Genomic DNA, 13,490 nt, shown 5'->3' with positions numbered 1-13,490 from the left:
TCAGTTTTAGAGGCAGAATCAGCAGGCACTTCGTCTTCCTGCCCCAGCAGCCCAGCAGAACAGTCAGGCAGCACCAGCTCAGGTTGGAAACAGAGCATGTTTCCACTGTGGAGTGCAAGGCCACTGGGTGATGCAATGTCCGAAGAAGGCAGCCCAGCAACAATCAGGCCCCAATGCCCCAGCAAAGCAGAACGTGTCTCAGCCTGGAGCAGGCAACCGCTCTCAGCCACGTTATAACCATGGGAGACTGAATCACTTGGAGGCTGAAGCAGTTCAGGAGACCCCCGGCATGATAGTAGGTATGTTCCCAGTCGCCTCCCATATTGCAGAAGTGTTATTTGATACTGGAGCAACGCATTCTTTCATTACTGCATCATGGGTAGAAGCACATAATCTTCCAATTACTACCATGTCAACCCCCATTCAAATTGACTCAGCCGGTGGTAGAATTCGAGCCGATAGCATTTGTTTGAATGTATGTGTGGAAATAAGGGGGATAGTGTTCCCCGCTAACCTCATAGTAATGGGTACTCAAGGAATAGATGTCATCCTAGGGATGAATTGGCTAGATAAGTATCAGGCAGTTATCAGTTGTGATAAGAGGACAATCAAGTTGGTGTCCCCACTAGGAGAGGAAGTGGTCACCGAGTTAGTCCCGCCTGAGCCAAAGAAAGGAAGTTGTTATCAGAAGGCTGTTGATAGCAGTGAAGCAGACCCAATTAAGAGTATCAAGGTTGTGTCCGAGTTCCCAGATGTGTTCCCAAAGGACTTACCGGGTATGCCACCAGAGCGGAAAGTTGAGTTTGCCATAGAGCTTCTTCCCGGAACCGCCCCCATCTTTAAGAGAGCTTACAGAATATCTGGACCAGAGTTGGTTGAACTTAAGAAGCAGATTGATGAGCTATCAGAGAAAGGTTACATCCGGCCAAGCACCTCGCCTTGGGCCGCCCCTGTCCTATTCGTGGAGAAGAAAGATGGCACCAAAAGGATGTGCATCGATTATCGAGCTCTGAATGAGGTCACAATTAAGAACAAGTACCCTTTGTCCAGAATAGAAGATCTGTTCGACCAGTTGAGAGGAGCCAGTGTGTTCTCTAAGATTGATCTAAGGTCAGGTTATCATCAGCTCAGGATCCGACCTTCGGACATTCCGAAGATGGTATTCATTACCAAGTATGGTTTGTATGAGTTCACTGTGATGTCTTTTGGTTTGACCAATGCGCTAGCCTTTTTCATGAACTTGATGAACAGTGTATTCATGGACTATCTCGACAAGTTTGTGGTGGTATTCATTGATGACATTCTGATTTATTCTCAAAGCGAAGAAGAGCATGCAGATCATTTGAGGATGGTATTGCAGAGATTGCGAGAGCACTAGTTGTATGCAAAGTTAAGCAAGTGTGAATTCTGGATCAATGAAGTCCTATTCTTGGGTCACGTAATCAACAAAGAAGGATTGGCTGTGGATCCGAAGAAAGTGGCAGACATTCTGAACTGGAAAGCGCCAACAGATGCTCGAGGAATCAAGAGCTTCATTGGAATGGCCGGATATTATCGGCGATTCATTGAAGGGTTTTTGAAGATTGCGAAACCAATGACAGCGTTGCTAGGCAACAAGGTTGAGTTCAAGTGGACCCAGAAATGCCAAGAGGCCTTTGAAGCGCTGAAAGAGAAGTTGACTACACACTATACGACGGTTGACCTTTAGCGACCCTTATTAGGGACAGACGGTTGGTCGCTAAAAGTTATGTACCGATAGTTGGTCGCTAAATGCATTTATAGCGACGGGCCACCGGTCGCTAAAAATCTAGAAATTTAACTACTCAAGGTTGGTCGCTATAGAGGCAGGTGGACATCCGACGGTTGGTCGCTATTGATTAACATGTGACTGTTGGTGGCTAAAAAAATTAGGCCCGAACAGGCCCAACTCAGCAACTCGTCCAAATCGAAATCACTTCTATTAAAAACTAGCAAACCCTACCTCCTCTTCTCCCCTTCTCCCGACGGCGCCACCATGCTGCCTCCGCCCTCAACCCTAGCCGTATCGCGCCCTCGCCCTGCCTCCAGCCCTGCGCAGTATGCTGCTCGCTCGTCGTTGGGCGAGTATCCCGGCTCGTTCTTCCTCTCGTCTCGCACAGATGGCGGCGCTGCATGCGATCTCCATCGCCGCGGCCCCTCCACCGATCGCCTTCCGCGGGACATCATCACCAGCAACCTCCGCTGGGGTAAGTTCACCTCTTTCCACGGGACATCATCACCACCAACCTTGTGTTGCTGCTGGTGACACCCACCCTTTGCTCGACCGCTCCCTTCCCCACCTGCGTGCTACTGCTGACACCTTCTCCCCACAAATCCACGCGGGGGCACTGCTTGATGTTTGATCTATCCGCCTTGCCACTTCTGGCGCTGCTCCTAGCCGCTTGCACTGCGTGTGAACCAACACGGACGACCGGGTGTGGACCGATGACGCCCGGACAACCTCGCCTTGGCGGCCTCCGCCTCTAGCTAGGATCCCCCTTCTGTCGCCATCCTGCACCACGGCGTCACCAAATTCGGATCAGATCTGCTTCGTATTTCTCTTTTGTACTTTACTTGCTTCCAGATCCCTGCACGGCTGCACCACACGCTTCTTCTATTAACAGAAGATGAGTGTGAAACCTAGCAAGAGTGTTATTATAGGATATACGATTCAGGCATCTCTTTGTTTGCATTGCTACTGTAGGATTCAATGGGTTGTTTACGTGTCTGCAGATTTGGGACGAGAGGGACCCTCACTCTTTACTCTTTTACTGTAGGATTCAATGGGTTGTTTTCTCTGTTGTAAGCTTCAATTCGTTTGGTTTGATTGGCAGGTGTGAGGTGCTATGAGCATGTGACTCTAAATCTACTAGTCCTAGAATGGATTACAGTTGTCAGGAATTTTTGTTGGGACTAGTGAGCTTCAGTACCGTAGAAAGACACAGCTACATTATTTGTACTCTAGTACAGTACCGTAGAGTCATTATCAGGCCATTCATTTATAATGCCAATAGGATGGTTTAATATTCAAAGACTAGTTTCTTGCTTGTTCATGTTAGCTGATTTTAAACCTAACTATTTGATTTTTGTCTTGCAGTGATATAAAAAAGTTGAAACTTTCATACTTACCTGCCGAGAATGCATTGTTGAAGTTGCAAAGATGTATGTCTAAGTTTATTTTCACATAATAGTATATTTTTTCTATTATCAAGAATTGTTTCTCAATACATTCATGAGTTGGAAATTGTACTGTGAGCCTTTCTATATTATCTAGTCTAGCTAGCTCTACAATAGAGCTCTAGTACAGACAGAACACGTGCTTTCATACTCCTGTGGAATAGTAGAATCAGGTAGCAGAATTAGGTGTTCATTAACCATGCAAATAATTAATTCAAGTTATCTAAATAGGCCCTTAGTTTATACTGCTGAAAGTATAAAAAGTGTTCCACTCTCAATACCGAGAATAGGAAGACTCCACCATGTATATGTGTTCTTATCAGGTGCTCTTCTTTCCCGATAAAATAAAAATCCTTTGCTTCAATCTGCTACATGATACTTTGTGTATAGATAAAGGAATACATCCATATGATGTTCCTGGGAGTTAGTTTGATGTCCATATACTCCATGCTTGCTGATTGGAAAGGAAACTAGTTATTTCGTTTGAAGTCATATGCTGCTTGGCGTCATTCTAATCCAAGTAGCTGAGGGGTCAACAGTGACTAACTTCCCTGTCACTTTATTCCAAAGAGCAAAAGGGAATCCCACCCTAGCTGTGATATTTTCCCTGGATTATGGTTGTCCAGGAATCCTACATGGAGTGGAATTTATCTCCGGGTTAATTAACCTTGGTTGCCAAACTAGCCCTCAATGTGCGGGACAAGAAGGGAAATACTGCTTTGCACATAGCTACACGAAAATGGAGGCCCCAGGTATGGTTCTTTTCAGGTGTCTTTTACAAGTAGTTTGCTATTTCAGTTTTAGCTGACTATAACCTGCATTGAGAGCTATAACGCTGTTATATCTGTAAGGCGTGGTTTCAGTGTGTAGCCAATTTTTTATTTATTTGCCCTCATTTTAGAGTTACATCTGCGTGGACATATTGTTTTCTTACAGCTATCTGAAGTTTAGTAGCTGTCTGAAGTTTAGTAGCTGTCTATCTTGTTTTTCAGGGATCTGGAATAACAGGAGCCTGATGGTTGCATCAGTAGAGTTGACCACTTCTCAGTATTGCGAGATGCATCTTACATGGTCAAGAAGATAATTCCTATTCTGAGCTACTTGCTCGTGTACAAGTCTCCTTATCATGTCCTCCTTTCAAGCCAGTCTATTCTTTGCTTGATTCATCACGGGTGCACATTATTGTAATTAGAATCTTCAGAGTACTCGAAGGATAGTTAAAGCTGTTTGGCTAGTCCTTCAGATTACTGAAAATATAGTTAAGAACATTTGTATTTTGCTATTTCGATTTCCAACAGTACAACTATTGGGGATGATTGTTTATGTGATGTGGATCTATCATTGTGCAATACTAATTAAATTTGTATATCTATGTGATTATGTGTATAAAAATTGGTGATTTGTGATGCTTTTGTATATATAACAGTTGTTGAAAGCTAATTAATGGTATATTATCGTTATTAACGACTATAATTAGGGGCAACTTTCTGTTGGTTGCTAAATGTATAGTATAACGACTCACGATTGGTTGCTAAATCTATAGTACAACAACCCACGGTTGGTCGCTAAATATACAATATTAGCAACGGAGGGTCGGTCGCTAAAAAGATGTCGGTCGCTAAAGCCTTTAGCGACGGCACTTACAACGACCATCCTTATGGGTCGCTAAAAGTTTTTAGCGACCAACCGTAGGTCGCTGAAGGTCGTTTTAGCAACCAACCGTAGGTCGCTGTAAGTAAACTGTCGTGTAGTGACAGCGCCTGTCCTAGTCTTGCCTGATGTGCACAAGCCCTTCTCGGTGTATTGTGATGTTTGTTACACCATGTTTGGGATGCGTGTTGATGCAAGAGGGAAGAGTTGTGGCTTACTCGTCCCGATAGCTGAAAGTTCATGAGAAGAATTACCCAATCCATGACCTAGAGTTGGCAGTAGTGGTTCACGCACTGAAGACATGGAGGCACTATCTGTATGGACAGAAATGCGATGTTTACACAGACCACAAGAGTCTGAAGTACATATTCACTCAGTCAGAGTTGAATATGAGGCAGCGAAGATGGTTAGAGTTGATCAAAGACTGAGTTGGAGATTCACTACCATCCAGGCAAAACGAACGTAGTGGCAGATGCTTTGAGCAGGAAGAGTCAAGTCAACCTGATGGTCGCTCGTCTGATGCCTTATGAGTTGGCCAAGGAGTTTGACAAGTTGAGTCTCGGATTTCTGAACAATTCGCGAGGAGTCACAGTTGAGTTGGAACCTACCTTGGAGCGAGAAATCAAAGAAGCGCAGAAGAACGATGAGAAGATCAGTGAGATCCGGCGACTGATTCTAGACGGCAGAGGCAAAGATTTTCGGGAAGATGCAGAAGGTGTGATATGGTTCAAAGACCGCTTGTGCGTTCTCAATGTCCAGTCTATTCGGGAGTTGATTCTCAAGGAAGCTCATGAGATAGCCTATTCGATTCACCCTGGTAGTGAGAAGATGTATCAAGATCTGAGGAAGAAATTCTGGTGGTACGGAATGAAGAGGGAAATCGCAGAGCATGTGGCAATGTGTGATAGTTGTCGACAAATCAAGGCAGAGCACTAGAGACCAGCTGGATTATTGCAACCGTTGCAAATCCCTCAGTGGAAATGGGATGAAATCGGTATGGATTTCATAGTCGGATTGCCTCGTACTCGAGCCGGCTACGATTCCATTTGGGTAGTAGTGGACCGCTTGACCAAGTTAGCCCACTTCATACCTGTCAAGACCAACTACAGCAGTGCAGTATTGGTAGAGTTGTATATGTCTCGGATCGTTTGTCTTCATGGTGTACCAAAGAAGATAGTGTCAGACAGAGGAACACAGTTCACCTCTCATTTCTGGCAGCAGTTGCATGAAGCCTTGGGCACACATCTGAATTTCAGTTCAGCTTATCATCCGCAGACAGATGGTCAGACCGAAAGGACCAATCAAATTCTTGAGGACATATTGAGAGCCTGTGCGTTGCAAGATCAGTCCGGATGGGATAAGCGATTGCCTTATGCAGAGTTTTCCTATAACAACAGTTACTAGGCCAGTTTGAAGATGTCACCATTTCAAGCGCTTTATGGGAGGAGTTGTAGAACTCCGTTGCAATGGGATCAGCCTAGAGAAAAGCAGGTGTTTGGGCCAGACATTTTGCTTGAAGCTGAAGAGAACATCAGGATGGTTCGAGAGAATCTGAAGATAGCGCAATCGAGGCAGCGAAGTTATGCTGACACAAGAAGAAGAGAGCTGAGTTTCGAAGTCGGAGACTTTGTCTATCTGAAAGTGTCACCGATCAGAGGAGTCAGAAGGTTCGAAGTCAAAGGCAAGCTAGCACCCCGCTACATTGGCCCGCACCAAATTCTCTCGAGGCGTGGAGAAGTGGCCTATCAGCTTAGTCTGCCAGAGAATTTGTCTGCCGTGCATGATGTCTTTCATGTGTCTCAGATGAAGAAGTGTCTGCGAGTGCCAAAAGAGCAGTTGCCAGTGGAGGGTCTTGAAGTCCAGGAAGACTTGACCTACACAGAGAAACAAGCGCAAATCCTTGAGACTGCAGACAGAGTCACCCGAAGGAAGACCATCAGAATGTGCAAAGTCAGATGGAATCACCACTCCGAGGAAGAAGCAACCTGGGAGCGTGAAGATGATCTGATGTCCAAATACCCTGAGCTCTTTGCTAGCCAACCCTGAATCTCGAGGGCGAGATTCTTTTAAGGGGGATAGGTTTGTAACGCCCTGAATTTGGGGGTAGATTTTTTTTCTTCTTTTCCTTCACCAAATTCAGGTGTTACCCTTTCCTTTTCTCTTTTCTCCTCGCTAAACCTTGATCTTTTTCCAAAGTTATGGCGGGATTCGGCTTGAAATCTCGTGTAAAGTAAAACCCTAGAAATACTTTCTTTTGTTTGCTGCACCATTGTCACACCCGGTTTTAAGGAACAAAGCCGGGTGCATCTCATACATGCGCCAAGAAGACAACATATATAATAACAGAGTGTATAGAGATAAATGTCATAAAACATCAGAGTATTTATTACATAGCGGAAGACTTATTACAAAATAAAGATAAATATAAAACGAACTAAGGATCGTCGGCGCCAATGTCGACTGAGAAACGCCACCTAGATCAGATCATACTCCTCACCTTGTGGCTCCTCCTGAACCACCTGTTCTTCTCCTGTGGGGGGTGTGAGACAGCAAGAGTGAGCTCACATACGTTCATCGCTCAACAAGTTGTGGGGAATAATGTGGCATGAACTCACCAAAGGTGGGAGTTCATGAAGTGTAAGGCTGATCAATGAAATAAAGGCTGAGGCTGAGCATTGCTTTTATAAGTTGGTCAAAATTTTATTAGCAATTACTAAGTTTAAGTAAATACCAAACCTTAATAATAATAAAATAATCCCAAATGCAATGAAATGACAGGTTAAGTTTAAGTTCCATAAATTAATCATGTGAGGGTCCGAGCCGCTCATGACCGTGAGCACGGCTAGTATACCAGTTTTACACTCTGCAGAGGTTGTGCATCTTTACCCACAAGTCATGTTACCCATCTGCCAAGAGATGGCCAATCCCATACACCTCTACCGAGGAGGCGAGGCAGGGTAACACTACGAGGCCTTTACAAAGTTCCACTAGCTTCAGAAATCCCGCTACAGTTTATAGGAAGCTCCAGTGCAGGGTTCTTGCCTGACCGCCATCGCAGCAAAATCAACCCAAGGACCTCCCTACACTGACCACTCCCCTACTGCCCTTGCCCCTTTCGGGTAAGGAAGACCTCCACTAGCTTTCCTAGTTAATCAGCCAAGGGCGTCCCATTAAACCCTTGTGGTAGCACTGTTTTCCCGGGTGGTCGCTCCATGTTCCCATTAATTTAATGATCTTAACATGAACGGTAATAATAACAAGATAATAACAGAATAATCATGAATAGTGTATCTCCATACCCAATCCACATAAAGCAATAGCAGGTACTACCCAAAGAAATATTTCAGTGGTGAACAAGGTATAAAGATAACCAAAACTGGGGTAACCTATTGGGTCCCATCAAAATTAACCTATGCAGATCATTATAATTAATAAGAACATGGCTGGGAAAAGTAAGTGATCAAGGGCACAACTTGCCTGGCACTTGAGATTCCAGGTACCAACTTGCTTTTCAGATGACACGTGTCCACGCGCTAGTCGTAGTAATACAAACAGACATGGTATAGATAAAATTAACATCACACCAAACATAAGAACAAACTAAATAATAATAATCTACGCGTTGCTATGAAACTAACGCAACTTGAACGGGTCAAATCGGAGTTAAAACGAAGGAGATACGAATTTCCTAAGGTTTTATGTATTTGATACGAGATTAGTTAAGAAATAAATTTTAATACCATTTTCATGTTAAAATAGAGATGCTATGTAATCAACAACATTATTACAAAATTATAGGAACTGGAATGGACTCATTTGGAGCTAGAATGGATTTCCTATGAACTAAATAAATTTCTGGAATTATTTTAACACTAAAAATCATTTTCCAATTGAATTTCTGAATTTCCCCATGCTTCTGTACTGAAAAACAGACGAGTGCAGGGGCATATCTACAAAAATGCCCAGACTCAGTGAGCAACAACGGTGGACGGCGGGTTGATTTCTTAAAAAGCCGGGGTCTCCTTTACAAAATCTGCTCAGCGAAGGGGTAAGTTCTAATCTGGACTGTCCGATCAACAATGTGTGGCGCAGATTAGATGTAACTCAAATGAAACGGTAAGCGCTATTAGCCGCGGGATCTGAGATCCACGGCCACGATTTAATAAAGCTAGATCTAGTCTGAGCCGAGGGATGGTAGATCTACGGTGCCTGTTGATCGCGCGAACGGGTAAGGGAATACCTAATCTCGATCGCCCATTATCAGATCAACGGCCAGTGGCCCCCATCTACGCATAACGTTCACACGGCCGATGGATCGAATATCAACGTCCATGGATTAATGTACCGAATCGCTGAGCTATTTCTAATCTTGACCTTTCAATTACGATCGGACGGCACTGGCACAATCCTCTCACCGCGGATTGAGCACGGCGGCGCCCAACACCACGACGACCAATGCCGCGACGGCGCTCCCCGCCAGGGATGGTCGCAAGGTGATACGAGCCCCAAACCCAACCCCGACTAGCGCAGCATGCATGGGAAACCAAGGCGAACTGGATGGAGTACTCCTTACCGTGGATTGGTGTCTGGTTGTTGCTGGCCACGGCGAATGGCGGCTTGGTGGCGATAGCCCAAGTCCGGCGAAGAATTGGTCATCGGTGAGACCGGCCTGGTGTTTCCCAGCGCGATCGATAGACTCCTCGGCCCTCGAGGACATCCCCGGGTGACCCACTGTCGATGATGGCTCGACGGTCGCTTGACTACGCGGCGGCGGTACTGACCGAACACGGTGGATAAAATGGATGGAGGTTCTCCACCGGCGATGGCGACTGGAATATGTTGGCGCGAGGTAGCAGGGGAGTGGTCTTATCCCCAAGCGGCTCCTGGTTGAGTAGTCGCCGCAGGAGCCGGGAGCAGCCCACGCCCGCGAGTATCCCGGCGGCTGGTACGCCATCTGTGCACCCGCGCGCCCATGCTCAGAGGCGCCCATGGACCCGGTCGTGGATATCATGGCGAAAGGGCCGGGCGGTGGTCAAGTCTCCCACGCGAGATCCACGGCGCGCGCGAGAGGCTCGGTGTTGACGCGTGAAGTCCGCCTGGGTTTGTTACGGGGAAGACGATTCTGACCAGCCGGGCCCACCCGACAGACACTCAAGGCGAATTGTCTAAGCGCGCGAGGTAGGCTGCGCAGTGGAAGCAGGCCGGCGCGGGGGAGAAAGGAAGTTTGGGCCGCGGAGACAAGGGAAAAGGTGGACCAAAATTGGGTTCTGCGGCCCAATACAGGGGTTTATTTCCTTTTTCTTTTTCCTTTCTATTTTCTTCTCCTTTGAATTTCAAATTTGAATCTTGTTATGAGCTTCACCTTTGAGTCAATGATACAAATTCAAACCCTAGTTTAGGAATCATTTATCTTTATTTTCTTATTTTTCTCTACATAATATTTATTTTTCTTTTCTCCATTTCCAAGTTAAATTTGAATTCAATCTTAAATTCAAACTTCTATGGCTCATCACTTCAACTTATATTTGTGAAATTAGGGATATTAATTCTGAATATATTTATTTATATATATTATTTATATTTTTTATATCCCTTCTCTTTTTCTTATTTCCAAACTCTAATTTCCATTTAGGGTTTGATCCAACCTTTAGAATTATTATCTCATTGTTATTATCCTTATTATTTTATTTAATGTGCAAACATATAAAACTCCAACATGATGCATATTCTTTTTATCATTTGTTTTAATTCATCTCCAACTTTTATGTATGCTCTTTTTATGATGCAAATATGGCACATAAGATAAGGAATTCACTATATAATCCTTTTATACCATATTGAGTATTACAAATCCTACCCCCCTTAGAAAGAATCTCGTCCTCGAGATTTAGGAAGGACTAGGGAAAAGATGGGGAAAATCTATACGAAGCTCTTCTTCTCTTTCCCAAGTAGCTTCATCTTCTCCGTGATGACTCCATTGCACTTCGCACATCTTTATCACCTTATTTCTTGTAACTCGAGTTAATGTATCAAGTATCTTGATAGGATATTCCGTGTAAGTCAAATCACCTTGAACACTGAGCTCTTCCATTGGTAACTGTTCCTCTGGGACACGGAGACACTTCTTAAGTTAAGACACATGGAGTACATTATACACATCAGATAGATTATCAGGTAGCTCGAGTTGATAGGCCATCTCTCCAACTTGCCTAAAAACTCAAAAGGGTCCAATAAAGCGAGGGGACAATTTGCCCTCAACTTTGAATCTCCTCATTCCACGAAGTGGTGACATCTTGAGGTACACATAATCACCTTCCTCAAATTCCAGTGGTCTTCTATTATCCGCATAGCTCTTTTGTCTGGTTTGAGCTACCCTCAACATCTTCCGGATTATGCGGACTTGTTCTTCTGCTTCTTGAATAAGTTCAGGCCCAAAGAACTGCCTTTCACCAGTTTGATCCCAATACAGTGGGGTCCTGCACTTTCGGCCATACAGAGCCTCAAACGGTGACATCTTCAAACTGGCCTGATAGCTATTATTATAAGAGAACTCAGCATAAGGCAAGCTCTTATCCCAACTTCCACCATGCTTAAGGGCACAAGCTCTTAACATATCTTCCAGCACTTGGTTAGTCCTTTCAGTCTGTCCATCAGTCTGAGGGTGATAAGCCGTACTAAAACTCAACTTCGTACTCATATTCTCATGAAAGCTTCTCCAAAATCTTGAGGTAAACTGTGAACCTCGACCAGACACGATCTTCTTTGGTACTCCATGCAAACACACAATCCAAGCCATATATAATTCTACTAGCTGAGAACCTTTATAAGTAGTCTTCACAGGAATAAAGTGAGCCACTTTAGTCAATCTATCCACGATCACCCATATAGCATCATATCCTTTCTGGGTGCGAGGCAATCCAGTGATGAAATCCATACCAATCTCTTCCCATTTCCACTCGGGTATCTTCAATGGGTGCAATAGTCCGGCTGGCCTCTGGTGTTCAGCCTTAACTCTTTGGCACACGTCGCACATAGCCACATGTGCAGCCACATCTCTCTTCAATCCATACCACCAATACTTTTGCTTCAAATCCTGATACATCTTAGTACTCCCAGGGTGAATAGAATAAACTGAATCATGTGCCTCCTTCAATATGGTTTCCCGAAGACTATCAATATCGGGAACACAGATCCGATTCTTGAACCATATCGTGCCTTGCTCATCCTCTGTGAACTCCGGGCCTCTACCCTCTGTTATCAGATCCTTGATCTCCTAGATTTTGGCATCACCAATCTGACCTTTACGAATTTCTTGCTCCAAGGTAGGTTCCAATTCAATAGTCACTCCTTCCGTATGTGTAACAATTCCCAGGTTGAGTCTCTCAAAATCTTTTGCTAATTCATCAGGTAGCTGGACAACGAAAGCGGAGTGAACATGCTCCTTCCGACTCAAGGCATCTGCAACCAAATTTGCCTTACCTGGGTGATAGTGAATCTCCAAATCATAATCCTTAATGAGCTCCAACCAACGGCGTTGCCTAAGGTTGAGATCCTTCTGAGTGAATATGTACTTCAAGCTCTTATGATCCGTATATACTTGGCACTTAGTTCCCATGATGTAGTGTCTCCAAATCTTAAGTGCATGCACCACCGCTGCCAATTCCAAGTCATGAGTGGGGTAGTTCAATTCATGCTTCCGCAACTGACGAGATGCATATGCAATCACATGACCATCTTGCATAAGCACACATCCAAGTCCTTGGCCACATGCATCACAGTAAATGTCAAATCCCTTTCTGTATATCTGGCATAACCAATACTGGTGGTGACATTAACCTCTTCTTTAGTTGATCAAAGCTGTCTTGACATTTCTCATCCCACTTGAATTCTCTTCCTTTCTCCAAAAGCGATGTCATAGGCTTGGCAATCTTAGAGAATCCTTCAATAAATCTCCGATAATATCCTGTAAGCCCCAAGAAACTACGAATCTCAGTAACTGTAGTGGGCACTCTCCACTCCATAATCTCCTTGACCTTAGCAGGATCCACTACTATTCCTCCATTAGAAATAATATATCCAAGGAATGGCACCTTGTCAATCCAAAACTCGCACTTGCTAAACTTGGCATAGAGTTGATTATCTCGTAGCTTCTGTAGCACCAATCTCAGGTGTTCCTCATGATCACTTTCACTCTTAGAATAGATAAGAATATCGTCCATAAATACTACGACGAATCTGTCCAAATACTCCATAAACACCTTATTCATCAAATCCATAAAATAAGCTGGTGCATTAGCTAATCCAAACGACATAACAGAGAACTCATATAATCCATATCGAGTCGAGAAAGATGTCTTGGGAATATCCGATGACCTAATCTTCATTTGATGATAACCCGATCGGAGATCAATCTTCGAGAATACCCTTGCACCTCTTGTCTGAATAAATCCTCAATGCGGGGTAATGGACACTTGTTCTTCACAGTGACGTCGTTAAGGGACCTGTAATCCACGTACACTCCTTGCGATCCTTCTTTCTTCTGTACAATTAGAATCGACGCTCCATAAGGTGAAGAACTCGGACGAATATACCCCGCTTCTTGTAACTCAGTTAACTGCTTCTTAAGTTCCTTCAACTCCTCTACG

General features: G+C 44.4%; 1 long non-coding RNA gene across 2 annotated transcripts; it reads left to right on the top strand.

Annotated features, from left to right (window-relative positions):
• Positions 1–2,142: 2,142 nt before the first annotated feature.
• LOC103646995 (uncharacterized) lies at positions 2,143–3,931 on the top strand. 2 transcript variants are annotated; one of them, XR_002267282.2, is made up of 3 exons: positions 2,143–2,225; positions 2,853–3,180; positions 3,822–3,931. It is a non-coding gene; the product is annotated as an uncharacterized lncRNA (long non-coding RNA). The 2 variants fall into 2 exon arrangements; XR_562594.3 differs by having other exon boundaries at positions 2,199–2,225; positions 3,116–3,180.
• Positions 3,932–13,490: the final 9,559 nt, after the last annotated feature.

Source organism: Zea mays, chromosome 2, assembly GCF_902167145.1.
Source record: "Zea mays cultivar B73 chromosome 2, Zm-B73-REFERENCE-NAM-5.0, whole genome shotgun sequence".
NCBI classification, from domain to species: domain Eukaryota; kingdom Viridiplantae; phylum Streptophyta; class Magnoliopsida; order Poales; family Poaceae; genus Zea; species Zea mays.
This window is presented reverse-complemented; position numbering and strand designations above follow the sequence as displayed.